Here is an 18,270-nt window from a genome sequence, read left to right as displayed (position 1 = left end):
CATTACACCCCTCCAGGCGGTCACAAGGCACCAAGCTGATCTCCCTGTGCTCTGCGGCTACTTCCCACTAACTATCTACCTTACGTTTGGTAGTGTATATATGCCCATGCCTCTCTTTCGCTTTATCACAGCTTACCCTTCCCCCTCCCCATATCCTCAAGTCCATGCTCAAGTAGGTCTGTGTCTTTATTCCTGTTTTACCCCTAGGTTCTTCATGACATTTTTTTTTTAATTCCATATATATGTGTTAGCATACGGTATTTGTCTTTCTCTTTCTGACTTACTTCACTCTGTATGACAGACTCAAGGTCTATCCACCTCATTACAAATAGCTCAGTTTCGTTTCTTTTTATGGCTGAGTAATATTCCATTGTATATATGTGCCACATCTTCTTCATCCATTCATCCGATGATGGACACATAGGTTGTTTCCAGCTCCGGGTTATTGTGAATAGAGCTGCAATGAACATTTTGGTACATGTCTCTTTTTGAATTATGGTTTTCTCAGGGTATATGCCTAGTAGTGGGATTGCTGGGTCATATGGTAGTTCTATTTTTAGTTTTTTAAGGAACCTCCATACTGTTCTCCATAGTGGCTGTACCAATTCACATTCCCACCAGCAGTGCAAGAGTGTTCCCATTTCTCCACACCCTCTCCAGCATTTATTGTTTCTAGATTTTTTTTTTTTTTTTTTTTTTTTTTTTTTTTTTTTTTTTTCAGTATGCGGGCCTCTCACTGTTGTGGCCTCTCCTGTTGCAGAGCACAGGCTCCGGACGCGCAGGCTCAGCGGCCATGGCTCACGGGCCCAGTCGCTCCGTGGTATGTGGGATCTTCCCGGACCGGGGCACGAACCCGTGTCCCCTGCATCGGCAGGCGGACTCTCAACCACTGCGCCACCAGGGAAGCCTGTTTCTAGATTTTTTGATGATGGCCATTCGGACTGGTGTGAGATGATATCTCATTGTAGTTTTGATTTACATTTCTCTAATGATTAATGATGTTGAGCATTCTTTCATGGGTATGCTGGCAGTCTGTATATCTTCTTTGGAGAAGTGCCTATTTAAGTCTTCTGCCCATTTTTGGATTGGGTTGTTTGTTTTTTTGATATTGAGCTGCATGAGCTGTGTATAAATTTTGGAGATTAATCCTTTGTCAGTTGCTTCATTTGCAAATATTTTCTCCCATTCTGAGGGTTGTATTTTGGTCTCGTTTATGGTTTCCTTTGCTGTGCAAAAGCTTTGAAGTTTCATTAGGTCCCATTTGTTTATCTTTGTTTTTATTCCCATTTCTCTAGGAGGTGGGTCCAAAAGGATCTTGCTGTGATTTATGTCATAGAGTGTTCTGCCTATGTTTTCCTCTAAGAGTTTGATAGTTTCTGGTCTTACATTTAGGTCTTTAATCCATTTTGAGCTTATTTTTGTGTATGATGTTAGGGAATGATCTAATCTCATACTTTTACATGTCCCTGTCCAGTTTTCCCAGCACAATTTATTGAAGAAGCTGTCCTTTCTCCACTGTAAATTCCTGCCTCCTTTATCAAAGATAAGTTGACCATATGGGCGTGGGTTTATCTCTGGGCTTTCTATCCTGTTCCATTTATCTATATTTCTGTTTTTGTGCCAGTACCACACTGTCTTCATTACTGTAACTTTGTAGTATAGTCTGAAGTCAGGGAGCCTGATTCCTCCAGCTCCGTTTTTCGTTCTCAAGATTGCTTTGGCTATTCGGGGTCTTTTGTTTTTCCAAACAAATTTTGAAATTTTTTGTTTTAGTTCTGTGAAGAATGCCAGTGGTAGTTTTATAGGGATTGCATTGAATCTGTAGGTTGCTTTGGGTAGTAGAGTCATTTTCACAATATTGATTCTTCTAATCCAGGAGCATGGTATATCTCTCCATCTATTTGTATCATCTTTAATTTCTTTCATCAGTGTCTTATAATTTTCTGCATACAGGTCTTTTGTCTCCTTAGGTAGGTTTATTCCTAGATATTTTATTCTTTTTGTTGCAATGGTAAATGGGAGTGTTTTCTTGATTTCACTTTCAGATTTTTCATCATTAGTGTACAGGAATGCCAGAGATTTCTGTGCATTAATTTTGTATCTTGCTACTTTACCAAATTCATTGATTAGCTCTAGTAGTTTTCTGGTAGCATCTTTAGGATTCTCTATGCATAGTATCATGTCATCTGCAAACAGTGACATCTTTACTTCTTTTCCAATTTGGATTCCTTTTATTTCCTTTTCTTCTGATTGCTGTGGCTAAAACTTCCAAAACTAAGTTGAATAAGAGTGGTGAGAGCGGGCAGCCTTGTCTTGTTCCTGATCTTAGTGGAAATGGTTTCAGTTTTTGACCATTGAGGACGATGTTGGCTGTGGGTTTGTCGTATATGGCCTTCATTATGTTGAGGAAAGTTCCCTCTATGCCTACTTTCTGCAGGGTTTTTATTATAAATGGGTGTTGAATTTTGTCGAAAGCTTTCTCTGCATCTATTGAGATGATCATATGGTTTTTCTCCTTCAATTTGTTAATATGGTGTATCACATTGATTTATTTGCATATATTGAAGAATCCTTGGATTCTTCCTGGAATAAACCCCACTTGATCATGGTGTATGATCCTTTTCATATGCTGTTTGATTCTGTTTGATTCTGTTTGCTGGTATTTTGTTGAGGATTTTTGCATCAATGTTCATCAGTGATATTGGCCTGTAGTTTTCTTTCTTTTTGACATCCTTGCCTGGTTTTGGTATCAAGGTGACGGTGGCCTCATAGAATCAGTTTGGGAGTGTTCCTCTTTCTGCTATATTTTGGAAGAGTTTGAGAAGGATAGTTGTTAGCTCTTCTCTAAATGTTTGGTAGAGTTCGCCTGTGAAGCCATCTGGTCCTGGGCTTTTGTTTGTTGGAAGATTTTTTAATCACAGTTTCAATTTCAGTGCTTGTGATTGGTCTACTCATATTTTCTATTTCTTTCTGATTCAGTCTTAGCAGGTTGTGCATTTCTAATAATTTGTCCATTTCTTCCAGGTTGTCCATTTTATTGGCATAGAGTTTCTTGTAGTAATCTCTCATAATCTTTTGCATTTCTGCAGTGTCAGTTGTTACTTCTCCTTTTTCATTTCTGTTTTTTAAAATAATTTTTTAATTAGTTTCTGCTTTATAACAAAGTGAATCAGTCATACATATATATCTGTTCCCACATCCCTTCCCTCATGCATCTCCCTCCCTCCCACCCTCCCTATCCCACCACTCCAGGCGGTCACAAAGCACCGAGCTGATCTCCCTGTGCTCTGTGGCTGCTTCCCACTATCTATCTACCTTACGTTTGGTAGTGTATATATGTCCATGTCTCTCTTTCGCTTTGCACAGATTACTCTTCCCTCCCCCCATATCCGCTAGTCCATTCTCAAGTAGGTCTGTGTCTTTATTCCCGTTTTACCCCTAGGTTCTTCATGACATTTTTTTTTAATTCCATATATATGTGTTAGCATACGGTATTTGTCTTTCTCTTTCTGACTTACTTCACTCTGTATGACAGACTCAAGGTCTATCCACCTCATTACAAATAGCTCAGTTTCGTTTCTTTTTATGCATGAGTAATATTCCATTGTATATATGTGCCACATCTTCTTTATCCATTCATCCGATGATGGACACATAGGTTGTTTCCAGCTCTGGGCTATTGTGAATAGAGTTGCAATGAACATTTTGGTACATGTCACTTTTTGAATTATAGTTTTCTCAGGGTATATGCCTAGTAGTGGGATTGCTGGGTCATATGGTTGTTCTATTTTTAGTCATCCTTTTTCATTTCTAATTCTATTGATTTGAGCCTTCTCCCTTTTTTTCATTATGAGTCTATCTAATGGTTTGCCAATTTTGTTTATCTTCTCAAAGAACCAGCTTTTAGTTTTATTGATCTTTGCTATCGTTTCCTTCATTTCTTTTTCATTTACTTCTGATCTGAGCTTTATGATTTCTTTCCTTCTGCTAACTTTGGGGGTTTTTTGTTCTTCTTTCTCTAATTGCTTTAGGTGCAGGGTCAGGTTGTTTACTTGAAATGTTTCCTGTTTCTTAAGGTGGGATTGTATTGCTATAAACTTCCCCCTTAGAACTGCTTTTGCTGCGTCCCATAGGTTTTCGGTCATCGTTTCTCCATTGTCACTTGTTTCTAGGCATTTTTTTATTTCCTCTTTGACTTATTCAGTGATCACTTCGTTATCGAGTAGTGTATTGTTTAGCTTCATGTGTTTGTATTTTTTACAGATCTTTTCCTGTAATTGATGTCTAGTCTCATAGCATTGTGGTTGGAAAAGATACTTGATAGAATTTCAATTTTCTTAAATTTACCAAGGCTTGATTTGTGACCCAAGATATGATCTATCCTCGAGAATGTTTCATGAGCACTTGAGAAAAATGTGTATTCTGTTGTTTTTGGATGGAATGTCCTATAAATATCAATTAAGTCCATCTTGTTTAATGTATCATTTAAAGCTTGTGTTTCCTTATTTATTTTCATTTTGGATGATCTGTCCATTTGTGAAAGTGGGGTGTTAAAGTCTCCTACTATGAGTGTCTTACTGTCGATTTCCCCTTTTATGGCTGTTAGTATTTGCCTTATGTATTGAAGTGCTGCTATGTTGGTTGCATAACTATTTACAATTGTTATATATTCTTCTTGGATCGATCCCTTTATCATTATATAGTGTCCTTCTTTGTCTCATCCAATAGTCTTTATTTTAAAAGTCTATTTTGTCTGATATAAGAATTGCTGCTCCAGCTTTCTTTTGATTTCCATTTGCATGGAATATCTTTTTCCATCCCCTTACTTTCAATCTGTATGTGTCTCTAGGTCTGAAGTGGGTCTCTTGTAGACAGCATATATATGGGTCTTGTTTTTGTGTCCATTCAGCCAATCTGTGTCTTTTTGTGGGAGCATTTAGTCCATTTACATTTAAGGTAATTATTGATATGTATGTTCCTATTCCCATTTCCTTAATTGTTTTGGGTTCGTTTTTGTAGTTATTTTCCTTCTGTTGGGTTTCTGGCCTAGAGAAGTTCCTTTAGCATTTGTTGTAAAGCTGGTTTGGGGGTGTTGAACTCTCTCAGCTTTTTCTTGTCTGTAAACATTTTAATTTCTCCATCAAATCTGAATGAGATTCTTGCTGGGTAGAGTAATCTTGGTTGCAGGTTTTTCTCCTTCATCACTTTAATTATGTCCTGCCAATCGCTTCTGGCTTGTAGAGTTTCTGCTGAGAGATCAGCTGTTATCCTGATGGGGATTCCCTTGTGTGTTATTTGTTGTTTTTGCCTTGCTGCTTTTAATATGATTTCTTTGTGTTTCATTTTTGACAGTTTGATTAATATGTGTCTTGGCGTATTTCTCCTTGGATTTATTCTGTATGGGACTCTCTGTGCCTCCTGGACTTCATTAACTATTTCCTTTGCCATATTAGGGAAGTTTTCAACTATAATCTCTTCAAATATCTTCTCAGTCCCTTTCTTTTTCTCTTCTTCTTCTGGAACCCCTATAATTCGAATGTTGGTGCGTTTAATGTTGTCCCAGAAGTCTCTGAGACTCTCCTCTGTTCTTTTCATTCTTTTTTCCTTTATTTTGCTCTGCATCAGTTATTTCCACTATTTTATCTTCCACCTCACTTATCCGTTCTTCTGCCTCAGTTATTCTGCTATTGATCCCATGTAGAGTATTTTTCATTTCATTTATTATGTTTTTAATTGATGCTTGATTCATCTTTAGTTCTTCTAGTTCCTTGTTAACTGTTTCTTACATTTTGTCTATTCTATTTCCAAGATTTTGGATCTTGGAAAAAGAATCTTGGATCATCTTTACTATCATTATTCTGAATTCTTTTTCAGGTAGACTGCCTATTACCTCTTCATTTGTTAGGTGTGGTAGGCTTTTATCTTGCTCCTTCTCCTGCTGTGTGTTTTTCTGTCTTCTCATTTTGCTTATCTTACTGTGTTTGGGGTCTCCTTTTTGCAGGCTGCAGATTTGTAGTTCCCGTTGTTTTTGGTGTCTGTCCCCAGTGGTGGGGACTAGTGCCTGTGTTCTGGTGGTTGAGGCTCGATCTTGTCTTTCTGGTGGACAGGTCCACGTCTGGTGGTGTGTTTTCGGGTGCCTGTGGCGTTATTATGTTTTTAGGCCGCCTCTCTGCTAATGGGTGGGTTTGTGTTCCTGCCTTGCTAGTTGCTTGTCATAGGGTGACAAGCACTGTAGCTTGCTGGTCGTTGACTGAAGTTGGGTGCTGGTGTTGAGATGGAGATCTCTGGGAGATTTTCACCGCTTGATATTATGTGAAGCTGGGATGTCTCTTGCGGACCCATGTCCTGAAGTTGGCTCTCCCACTTCAGAGGCACAGCACTGACTTCTGGCTGCAGCACCAAGAGCCTTTCATCTTCCTGGCTCAGAATAAAAGGGAGACAGAGTAGAAAGACAGAAGTAGTAGAAGAAAGAAAGAGAGAGAGAAGGAAAGGAAGAAGGAAAGAGAGGAAGGAAGGAAGAAAGAAAGGAGGGAGGGAGGGAGGAAGGACGGAAAGAAAGAAAGAAAGTAGGGAGGGAGGGAGGAAGGAAAGAAAAAGGAAGAGTGAATGGAAGAAGGGAGGGATGGAGGGAGGAAGGAAAGAAAGAAAGAAACGAAGAAAGAAAAAAGAAAGAAAGAGAGAAGCAAAGAATGACAGGAGGGAGGGAGGGAGGGAGGAAGGAAAGAAAGAGAGAAATAAAGAAAGGAGAGGTGGAGGGAGGGAGGGAGGAAGGGAAGGTAGGAAAAAAAGGAAGAGCAGGTAAAGTAAAATAGAATAAAGTATAAAATATAGTAGCATTATTAAAATTAAAAAGTAATTATTGAAAAAAAAAAACGGACAGATAGATCCCTGGGACATATGGTGGAAGCAAAGCTATACAGAGAAAATCTCACACAGAAGCATACACATACACATTCACAAAAAGGGAGCTTGGGGAAAAATTGAAAATCTTGCTCTCAAAGTCCACCTCCTCAATTTGGGATAATTCATTGTAAAAAGAGGAAAAGGGGAAAAAGTCTGAAATCTTGCCCTCAAAGTCCACCTCCTTAATTTGGGATAATTCATTGTAAAAAGAGGAAAAGGGGAAAAAGTCTTAAATCTTGTGCTCAAAGTTCACCTCCTCCATTTGGGATGATTGGCTGTCCATTCATGCACTCCACATACGCAGGGCAAATCAAGAGGACCGTGGAGCTTTAATCCGCTGCCTCTGAGGCTGCACAGAGAGATTTCCCTGTCTCTTCTCTGCTCTCACAGCTCCCGGGTCTCAGCCTTGGACCTGTCCCCGCCTCTGCACGTAGGTCTCCGGAGGGTGTCCGTTGTTCGCTCAGACAGAACGGGTTTAAAGGAGCTGCTGATTCGGGGGCTCTGGCTCACTCAGGCCGAGGTGAGGGAGGGGCACCCAGTGTGGGGCGGGCCTGTTGTGGCATAGGCCAGTGTGACAATGCAGCAGCCCGAGGCGCTCCGTGCGCTTTCCTGGGGAAGCCGTGCCTGGGTCCCAGGACCCCGGCAGTGGCGGGCTGCACAGGCTTCCCGGAAGGCGGGGTGTACAGTGACCTGCGCTCACACACAGGCCTTGTGACGGCGGCAGCAGCAGCCCCAGCGTCCCATGCCCGTCTCCGGGGTCCGCGCCTTTAGCCACGGCTCGCGCCCATCTCTGGAGCTTCTTTAAGTAGCGCTCTTAATGCCCTCTCCTCACGCACCAGGAAACAAAAGGGCAGAAAATGTCTCTTGCCTCTTCAGCACCTCCAGACTTTTTCCCCCGGACTACCTCCGGGCTAGCGGTGGTGCACTAACCCCTTCAGGCTCTCTTCCTGCCACCAGCCCCGGTCCTCTCCCTGAGTTCCAACTGAAATCCGATACCCGATCCTCAGCTCCCAGCCCCCCCGACCCGGTGGCCGAGCAGACAAGCCTCTCGGGCTAGTGTGTGCATGAGGGCACTGATACTCTGTGCCGGAATCTCTCCGCTTTGCCCTCCACACCCCTGTTGCTGTGCTCTCCTCCGCTACTTGGAAGCTTTCCCCCTCTGCCACCTGTAGTCTCCACCCTTGAAGGGGCTTGTAGTGTGTGGAAACCTTTCCTCCTTCACGGCTCCCTCCCACTGGTGCAGGTCCCATCCCTATCCTTTTGTCTCTGTTTATTCTTTTTTCTTTTGTCCTACCCAGGTATGTGGGGAGTTTCTTGCCCTTTTGGGGGCCTGAGGTCTTCTGTCAGCATTCAGTAGGTGTTCTGTAGGAGTTGTTCCACGTGTAGATGAATTTCTGATGTATCTGTGGGGGCGAAGGTGATCTCCGCGTCTTACTTTTCCGCCATCTTCCTCCGCTCCAGTCTGTGTGTTTTTAAAGGAAATTTTATTTTATTGATACCTATATCTCTAACATCGAAATAATGCCAAAATACACTGGACACTGGTATTAACATAATTAAATCCTATATCCCTACCACACTATTAACTGAAAAGCTAGTAAGTGCCAGACAAAGTCAGCAAGACATTTGTCATAGACATTAACTGCACTGAGATGTGATATTAATGCAACCATAAGATTCCAGAGTAAATGGAATCAGATTTCCCTGTTTGTTCTCCAGAGCACCTTCCTAGTTCACAATGTTGCTAAGAACTTTTAAAGATTTTAATAGAAACTTACTGTCATTTTCTAATGACTTTTCTAATCTCTTTTTCCCCTGAATTACTGTCACAGTGGCTATTTTTTTATAGTCGTGCAGTGAACTTTGAATACAACCTATTTTCTTGCCTACTTTCTCCTAGTCATACATATTTGTCTTAATCCTTTTCCTATCTTCTCAGTTTTGAAGAGAAAATAGTCACATTACCTTTTTCCTCTACAATATTTCCAACTTTTTTGGTTTCCAACAGCAGAAGCAACAGCTCCAAAGGTTTGATTGGAGGAGTGAATCATGCTTCCATAGAAATGAAGAGACCCTAAGTGGTAATAATTTATTAAAGGCTGTTAGATAGTCTTAAGAAGACTCAAAGATTACTTTCAAAAAGTAATTAAACTAGGTTAGGTAACAGATATAGGGAAGTACACACCATACAAGTCTTCTCACTGGAATCTTTCCCATACCTTCTTCTAGAGATAAAATAACAGGGTGAGATTTCCAATTTGCTAAAATACTTAGAACTTTGGGAAATACTTATGTTTTTATCATTATTATTAATTTTAATGGCACAAATGTATATCAAATGTGATATGTAAGAACCATAATTGAATCTTAATTCCCATATTTTTTAGCAACTTCTATGTGCTGGACATTATAATGTAGAATTCTAATGGATATAAGGATATAAGAACATACTTCTTTCTCTCTAGGAATTTATAATCTGGTATAATTCATTTTGTTCATGAAATATAAAAACAGTATGTATATACAATCTGAGATCAGAATCTCAATAAGCACTTTGGTAAATTGCATGAACTGTGTTTAATAATAAATACAAAGTCATTTCAAAATTGATTAATTTTAATTATTTTAATGACAGAATCAGTTGTATAGTTATATATCTGACAGCTTCCTAATTTGCTTGCATATAGTAGTCCCAAATAAAAAATTCGTTATACCCAAATCCTACTCTGTTCAACTAAACACAGACATCCAATGCTATTAATTAGTTTTATAGAGATAAATATTAAAAACTGTATGATTTATTTTGATATCTAATAAACAAAAATCCATTAGTCACATAAAATCAGCTTCTCCTGGGTTTAACTACTGGAAAATATTTTTAATGTTCACTAAGGAAATACTATTTTAAGCTAATTTAATGTTTTCTATCATAATTGAGCTCAAAGATTAGACTCATCCTTACGGAACACAAATATTTATATAATAATTTATTATCTACAAAAGGTGAATTCTGCTGACTGATAAACATATGAAATTGTGCTTGATAGGCTTAATTTTAATGAATTTCTTTTAATACATAATTTTCTGTCAGTGGAATATAAACAGAAGTTAAATAATCAGTATGGACAATTCATTTGGTTTATTATTCATGTTTAATCTGGCCTCAAAATGCACTAAGTTAAAAATCACTAGTAATAGGGACTTCCCTGGTGGTCCAGTGTTTAAGACTCCATAGTTCCAAAGCAGTGGGCCCAGGTTCGATCCTTGGTCAGGGAACTAAGAGCCCACATGCCATGTGTTAAAAAAAAAAAAATCACTAATAATAAGGAAAACACACAAAAATGTTTTGAAAGATAATTCACAATTTGTTTTGGGTTTTTTCACAAGACTCCCTAAATCCTAAATCAGGGCTCCCTCTGCTTTTTCTTCTTCACCCTTTGGCCTGATGAATGGTAGACAAAACCTCACAGTATCTCTAACATCCCTGTGCCTTAGCACTGTGTATTAGCCTTTGTTTGGCAACCTTCAACACCAATATTCTCCAAATTGCCACAGCTCTTCCATTTTGCTCTATTCTACCACTTACCTGTAGCTCAGAACACAAACTAACATAGAATATTCAATTAATGAGAAACTCTCTCAATATCAAGTGCATTCCATTTTCATCCATGGTGAATTCTGATCTCAGGAATTACACCAATACTTATCTGTCTTGTCTCTGTCTTCAGACCCCTTTCTCCCTTTAATGACCATTCCTCTCAACTTGTAAATATGTTTAGGTCTACTTCTTCTTCATCTTATAATATTTGTTTACCCTATATTATATTGCAAAATCTCTGCAAATCTCAATCTATCATTGATTTCACTCAAAAGCAGAATACAAAGTTCATGTAAATTAAAAATACCATCCCAGTGTTTAAATTGTAAAAAATAAAATATAACAATTGAAAATCAAAAGAACTATTAATAGCTTCAATGGAAGAGGGAGTTAATAATATTTGTAATCTTTCCCAAGCTTTCTTTATCTACATTGTTGATGAATAACTTCAAACATTCGTCTGGTTTGACCTTTATTAGATTTCTTTGCTTACTCATTATATATAATAAATTATAATATTCTAACTTATAATTATCATTCATATGGGATGGCAGGAAGAGTTTGACAGTTTTGTCAGGCAATTTAAGATATTTGGATTGAATATGGCGCCAGACACTACGAAAAGACTTCTCATTTGTCAAATAAACCTTACTCTATGTTGCTTCTTATAAATGAATTTGTTAGAGTAACAACACTGAAATTCCCCAAAAGGCATGTAAGGAAGGATAACTTTACAACACAAAACACTTACTTTTACTGACTATAAAGTCAAGGCATTTACATACAAATGAGGTAGCTAAATGAAATTCATATGATCCTCTATAATGAGTTAAACATCGTATTTCAATAAAATTTTCTGCAAAAACTTATAATAAATTGAAATGTCCATGATAAATATTTAAATAAGCAGGAATTTGAAAAGCCACACTAAAACTATAAACATTTTACAGTTCAATGTAAGAATGTCAAAGGAGTGCTTCTTGTAAATAAATGAACTAAATTTGTTTTGATTATGTAATTATGTCATTAATATAACAATTGTAACCCTAATCTGGGTTAAATTAATATTTTAGTTTCTACATATATTAATTTGTAAATTTTCTTCAGCTTTCTACTTTATATTTTCCTTAAAATATAAATGTGTACTCAAAATACTTGTGCTTTCATATGCTCAAAGGTGTCTTATTTGGAGATATTGAAACTTTCTCCCTATAGTTTCAACTATAATTTTAGAAAAGCTGAGTCAAATTACTTAATATTTTTAATCTCTATTATTACACGCAGAATGTGTTCAGTGCTCTAGGAGATGCATCACTGTTTTCAAATATAAAGACTGAATTTGTTTTGGTAGTGGTAATTTGATGCCTACTTTTGGTTAAATAAAACTGTGTAAAACACTTTTTAAATTTTATGGGTAGAGTTATTACATTTGCCAATGACATTTTATCTATTTGTTTTCCAAATCATAATAACATCTCAAGGGTTAAGGAAGTGCTAAATTCTTATCTATAATAGTTCGGCTTTCCCAAGAAACACTAAAATGTCATTCTTAATATTATATAATATATCCTGACATTTTTTCTTGAGGTATATTCACAGGACACATATAACCAAACTATTTTAGTTTAGTCATCTGATTTGATTTAGTGATTAAATTTTCTCTTTAGTGACTTTATTGGTGTCAGGAAACCTAATCATATGTAAATATATAGAATGATATACAGAACAAATATATAGAACAAAATATATATAACCATATATATATAGTGCAAAACAATATATAGAAAATAATAAAATACAACAATAATAAAATAATAAAATAAAAGCAACAGCAGCAGCCAAAAGTCATGAAAGTAGCTTCCCTTTAACAACTACTTAGGTGTAGAAAAGTAATATTAAAATTATTTTTTTTATTAAGTATCACGCAGCACTAAGTTGTGTACCCACAGATGGAGATTTAACCAAAGTCACAATTTTGAAATCTTAAGTCAACACTAAGTCAAACTCAGTCAGTATATAATTAATAGTAACATTTTCACTATAACAATTCACTCTAATAAAGCAGTGTGGGTTGCCTTGTATGTTCAATCTCTATTTGAATATAAATGACTTTCCTTGAAAGTACTCAGATGGATATCCATGAATATCAGCCCCGACCCATCTTTTCTAGTCTCGTCTGCTCTAGGTGCAATAACTACTCATAGTGTAATTTACACACATGTGCCCAAGTGCATGCACAAACACAGGCACAGACACACACACACACACAATAATACGTCCACAGCTACATTTATTACAGCAGATCATTGCTTACACCCTTGCTCGTATAATATTGAATGTTTACTTTTCCACAGTATATGTCTTTGGTATCATGTGACATTAATTAATATAGTCTGAGGAAGAAATTTTGTCTCTGGCAACTTTTTCTTCATATAGATTTTAACACTTAACATCTCAAAAGTAATGAAACTTATCTGGTTTTGCTACTAAGACTACCATATTTAATAAAGTTTCTATAGTTTTCATTGTTTTTTCCTCTTCTGGAGGTAAAACTATCAGTTTTGTACTCAAAAAAATTACCTTTGATTGTCCTAATAGATAAAATGGCATACATACAGGTTTAAAACATTAAAAACTTATGAATAATAGAAAATGTGCAAGATTGCTAAACTGAAAACTGTAAAAATGTCAAAAGAAATTAAAGAGGTTTTTAAATAAATGTATGTATATGTATATATATTCCTTAAGGATGGATTGGAAGAGTTAATATTACAGTCTTTGGGAAGACATAAATTCTGACCTAATCTATAGACTTAAGTGTAATCAAAATCAAAATCTATAACAGACTTTTGGGGGTTGAAATTTGTGAGTAATTTATTCAGTTTATTGTAAAACTAATATATAAATGCAAAGTAATAGAAGTCAAAATTAAAATATATGTGTATTCATATCTCTTAAAAAAGAAGAAAGTTGGAGGAAGTACACTACTATTACATGGTTTTGAAGCCTACTATAAAGCTACAGTAATTCAGAACACTGCAGACTGCTACAATAAATAAATAAATAAATAAGGAATAAAACAGAATATAGAGTCCAGAAGTAGACTTACACAGATAGCATGAATTAATTTTCCACAGAGGCACCAAGACAATTTAATAGGGAACGGAAAGTATTTTCAGCAGATAGTGTGGAAATTACTGGATAAATACGGGAAAAGGGAACTTCAACATTTATATCAAATGCAAAAATTAACCCAACATATTAAAGAAACATAAGGTAATATATTCATAGCATTGGAGTAAGCAAAGTCTTCTAGACAAGAAGAAAAAAGCACCATCCATAAGAGAAAAAAGGTTATTTAGGCTTCATCAAAATTAAAATTTTATGCAACTTTGTAGGCATCATTTGAAAAATGAATATTGTTCAATAGCATTTGTTGTCTGGGAAATTATTTGTCAAATTAAATTTGGCACTAACCTAAATGGCTAATAGTACAAATCATTGGCAAAGCAAATGTTGGTGGGAATGCAGAACTACTGGAACTTTTATTGCTTGCCAGAGGGCTGTGAAATTATACAACACCTTGGAGAACTATTAGACTGTTTTATAAAATTAAATACACATGTATCTTTTTACCCAGTCACATTCCTAAATACCTACACAGAAGATATGAAAATTATTTTCAAAAAATATATAACAATAATACTTATATCAGTTTTATAACAGACCAAAGACCAAACACCCCAACTGGATAACTGACAAGCAATTTTGTCCCTCAACAGCATAACTGACAAAAAATTTTGGTCTGTACAATCAATAGAATACTACTCAACAAAATACAAACAAATCACTACTGAACTTCACAACAATGGAGATGAATCTCAAAAATACTATACTGAGTTTGCAGAAAAGCCAGAAACAATATGGTTATTTCGTTTCTATGAATTATTCTGTTTTTATGAAGATCAAATCAAGTGAAACAAACTTATGGTTGTATAAAGCAGAGCACTGGTTTCTTACTAGAGACAAAGAATGTCAGGAAGGGTCAGAAGGAAATTCTCTGGGATGATGAAGATGTTTGATATGTCTATTGGGGTACTGGTTACATAGGTGCATATAAACATCAAAACTAAACAAATAGTACACCTAAGATGTGTTCATTTCACTGTATGTATATTTGACCCCAATTTAAAAATGTACAATGCAGTGAGAATTAGGTGCAAAATAATCACCAATCTAACAAAATTAATAAAGTCCAGATTTTTAAAATACTCTTTAATTTTGGTTGCTTGTATTAATCCTCACTATAGCAGATGTTTTTAGATCAATTAAAATCTCCTTTTATCATCTTATTAGATTCATTTTTACTATTACTAGAAAAAGAACCAGATAGTAGCTTAATAATTATTTTAAAATAAATGGTAAATAAATGGAGATTATATGTCCATTGCAATATGTATAATTTTGATACTGCTTTCAATGAATCTTCTTTATTCCAGGTAAAATGTGTCTATTAAAAATACAACAGTAAAATAATGACATCAAAAACTGTAAAGTTTTTGATTGTTGTTAACTTGTTAATGTAAAATTTATGAAAATACTTTTGTCAAAATGAACTGCACCCACTTAACTAAACATTAGCTAAATTTAGACTAGGATAGCAGTGTATGAAATCCTTGTGTCATATGAGCAGCCAATGAGAGTTAAATATTAAGATCACAGTGAGATACCTGCAAAGTTATAAAAATAATGTTACAAATTCGGAAATCACAGAGCAGTAAAATTTTTAATCATTGTTTTTCTTCTGAACCTGACAAAGCTCCTTTATTTGTTTTGATTGAATGCTCTAAGTCATCAAAGGCCCACAAGCCATTTTCTAAATGAAAAACTAACCTAGTCCAATATATGATTTCTATGATCACAGTTTCATCCATTGTGTTCAAAGGAATATTTTTCATGACTGGTATTCACTATATATTTCAGGTATTTCTCTGTAAATTTCATTATGACACCAGCCTCTTTCAGTTATCCCATAAAATGGCTCTACTATGTACCAAACTTAAAAGACAGTTTCTACACCCTCATTTAAATGGATCACTTTCCTGTATTAATCCCAGTAGATCTATATTTCCTCTTGAAAATCCAGTCTCTAGGACTGTGTGATGCCTTACTCTTTGAATATCTCTAACCATTACTTTAGCCTCTCCTTATGGAAGTAATACCTTTATGGACACCTTAACGCTGTCTTATATGCTCCTTTTCTATGTTCTTCAAATATTCTTACACAGCAGTAACATGTTGTATTATAGTGTTTGCATTTTCCTCTATCCCTCACTTGATTGTCAGCTCCTTGAGGGAATACAACTTGTTTTATTCATCTCTACTACTTGTTACATGGTCAGTAAAATTACTTAATGAATGAATGATGAAGATATTAAAAAAAATCCCAGTAATAATATACATCAGTTTATATGATTTTTAACAGAAGGCAATAGGTACATGATGAAGAATGATTTGTGATCTGGAAAGGTTTTCTTTTAGAGATCACAGTTTTTTTTTTTAACTCTCTTCATAAATAATGAAACTGAGCATTGAGTTTCAGTGGGAGACTAGATATCAAAGGACCCCTCAGTGCTTTTATTCTGTTTTTTCAGAGGAGACTAGAAATGAGAAAGGCAATAATAAAGAGGGATCAAAGCAATTAGAAGGAAGAGTTTGTAAAATAATCCAGATAAATAAAAGTTCTTATAGAGTCTAAAACAATTTTTTGGGCCTATGTAATGGTTAATTTTATTTGTCAACTTGGCCAGGCAGTAGAACTCAGATATTTGGACAAACATCTCTGGACATTGTTGTGAAGCTATTTTATTTGATGATATTAACATTTGAATCAATAGATTTTGAGTAATGCAGATCATCGACCTTAATGTGGGCATGTGTCATCTATTCAGTTGAAACCCTAAAGAAAAAGAATAAACTCTTCCAAAGAAGAGGGAATTCTGCCAGCAGACTGCCTTCAGACTTGAGCTGTACCATCAGCTCTTTCCTGAGTCTCCAGTTTGTTGACTTACCTTGAACATTTTGGATTTGCCAGTCTCCACAATTGCATGAGTCAATCCCTTGTAATAAATTTCTGTAGATAGATAGATGATAGATAGATAGATAGATGATAGATAAATAGATTGACAGATAGATAGATGATAGTTGATGGATGGATAGATTATAGATAGATATATGATAGATAGATAAATGATAGGTAGATGATAAATAGATAGATGACAGAGAGATAGATGGATAGATAGATGGATAGATGGATTGATAGCTAGCTAACTAGATAGATGGATAGGTAGATAGATACATGATAGATGGATAGATATATAGATATATAGATATATAGATAGATGATAGATAGATGGCAGATAGAGAGATAGATGGATAGATGGACTGATAGCTAGCTAACTAGATAGATGATAGATACATAGATAGATAGATAAATGATGGATAGATAGATAGATAAATGATAGGTAGATGACAGATAGAGAGATAGATGGATAGATAGATGATAGATGGATAGATAGATGATAGAAAGATGGATAGATGATGGATGAATAGATAGTTAGATGGACAGATAGATAGGTAGGTGATAGATAGATAAGAGCTAGAGATGAGAGAGAAGGAGGGCAAAGAGAGACACTTACCCTGTTAGTTCTGGTTCACTGGAGAACCCTGACTCCAACATCTTGTTTGTAAGTTTATATTTAAGCATAACTATTTGAAAGACATTAGTTCTTTCTTAAGACATGAAACTAGATTTATAAATTAATTTTAGTTATAAGATAAGAAGTCAAAATACAAGGTGATGGCTATGTGTAATAGTTTCTGATGTTTTTCTAATGTTGTGAATATTATATATAAACATAATTCTATAGGAAGTGCAGCACATGTGACAGAGAATTATTTATTTCACTGAAAATAATAAAAATTTTGGGAAGACAAAAAGCATTTTGATTAACAATAATAAAAAGACAGAGAAGTTTGCCTGAACCTTTGGCAAAATAATATTTCAAAATTAATTTAACTGTCTGTTTGATTAAAGTCAGCATCTGGTCCAAATATTAATATCACCATATTACTGTCATTTTATTTATAGTGCTTTGTAGGGTTGTAAAATAGCACTTTGTTTTAAATATTCTTCTCTATTTCTTAGTCATTTGGTTAGGGGGATGGACTGTTTTGAAATTTCAAATTAATTTTCATTCAATTCCTGGCTTACACAAATTAGAAGAAAACAGTATAAAACAATAAAAACTTATGTACCATAAGCAAAATAATAGTAAATGTATACCAATTGACAATTGTTTGTGTGTATCATGTTTTTGAAACCTAATTCATGGTTCATACAGCTTGATTAGAAAATAGGCAAAGAAAATATTTCAATATATAAAAACTAAGACAATAAACATGAAGATGTCTCTGTGTGAAAGAGATTTGGTATACTACCAAATGCTGTTGTTTGTTGTTGTTTAATATTGTTTGCTATCAAAAGCTAAATTAAAAAAAAAACAGCTTTGAGGTGCAGATGTAGAGAATGGACTTGAGGACACAGGGAGGGGGAAGGGTAAGCTGGGACAAAGTGAGAGAGTGACATTGATATATAAACATTACCAAATGTAAAATAGAAAGCTAGTGGGAAGCAGCCACATAGCACAGGGAGATCAGCTCAGTGCTTTGTGACCACCTAGAGGGGTGGGATAGGGAGGGTGGGAGGG

Source organism: Hyperoodon ampullatus (genome assembly GCF_949752795.1).
Source record: "Hyperoodon ampullatus genome assembly, chromosome: 12".
NCBI classification, from domain to species: domain Eukaryota; kingdom Metazoa; phylum Chordata; class Mammalia; order Artiodactyla; family Ziphiidae; genus Hyperoodon; species Hyperoodon ampullatus.
This window is presented reverse-complemented; position numbering follows the sequence as displayed.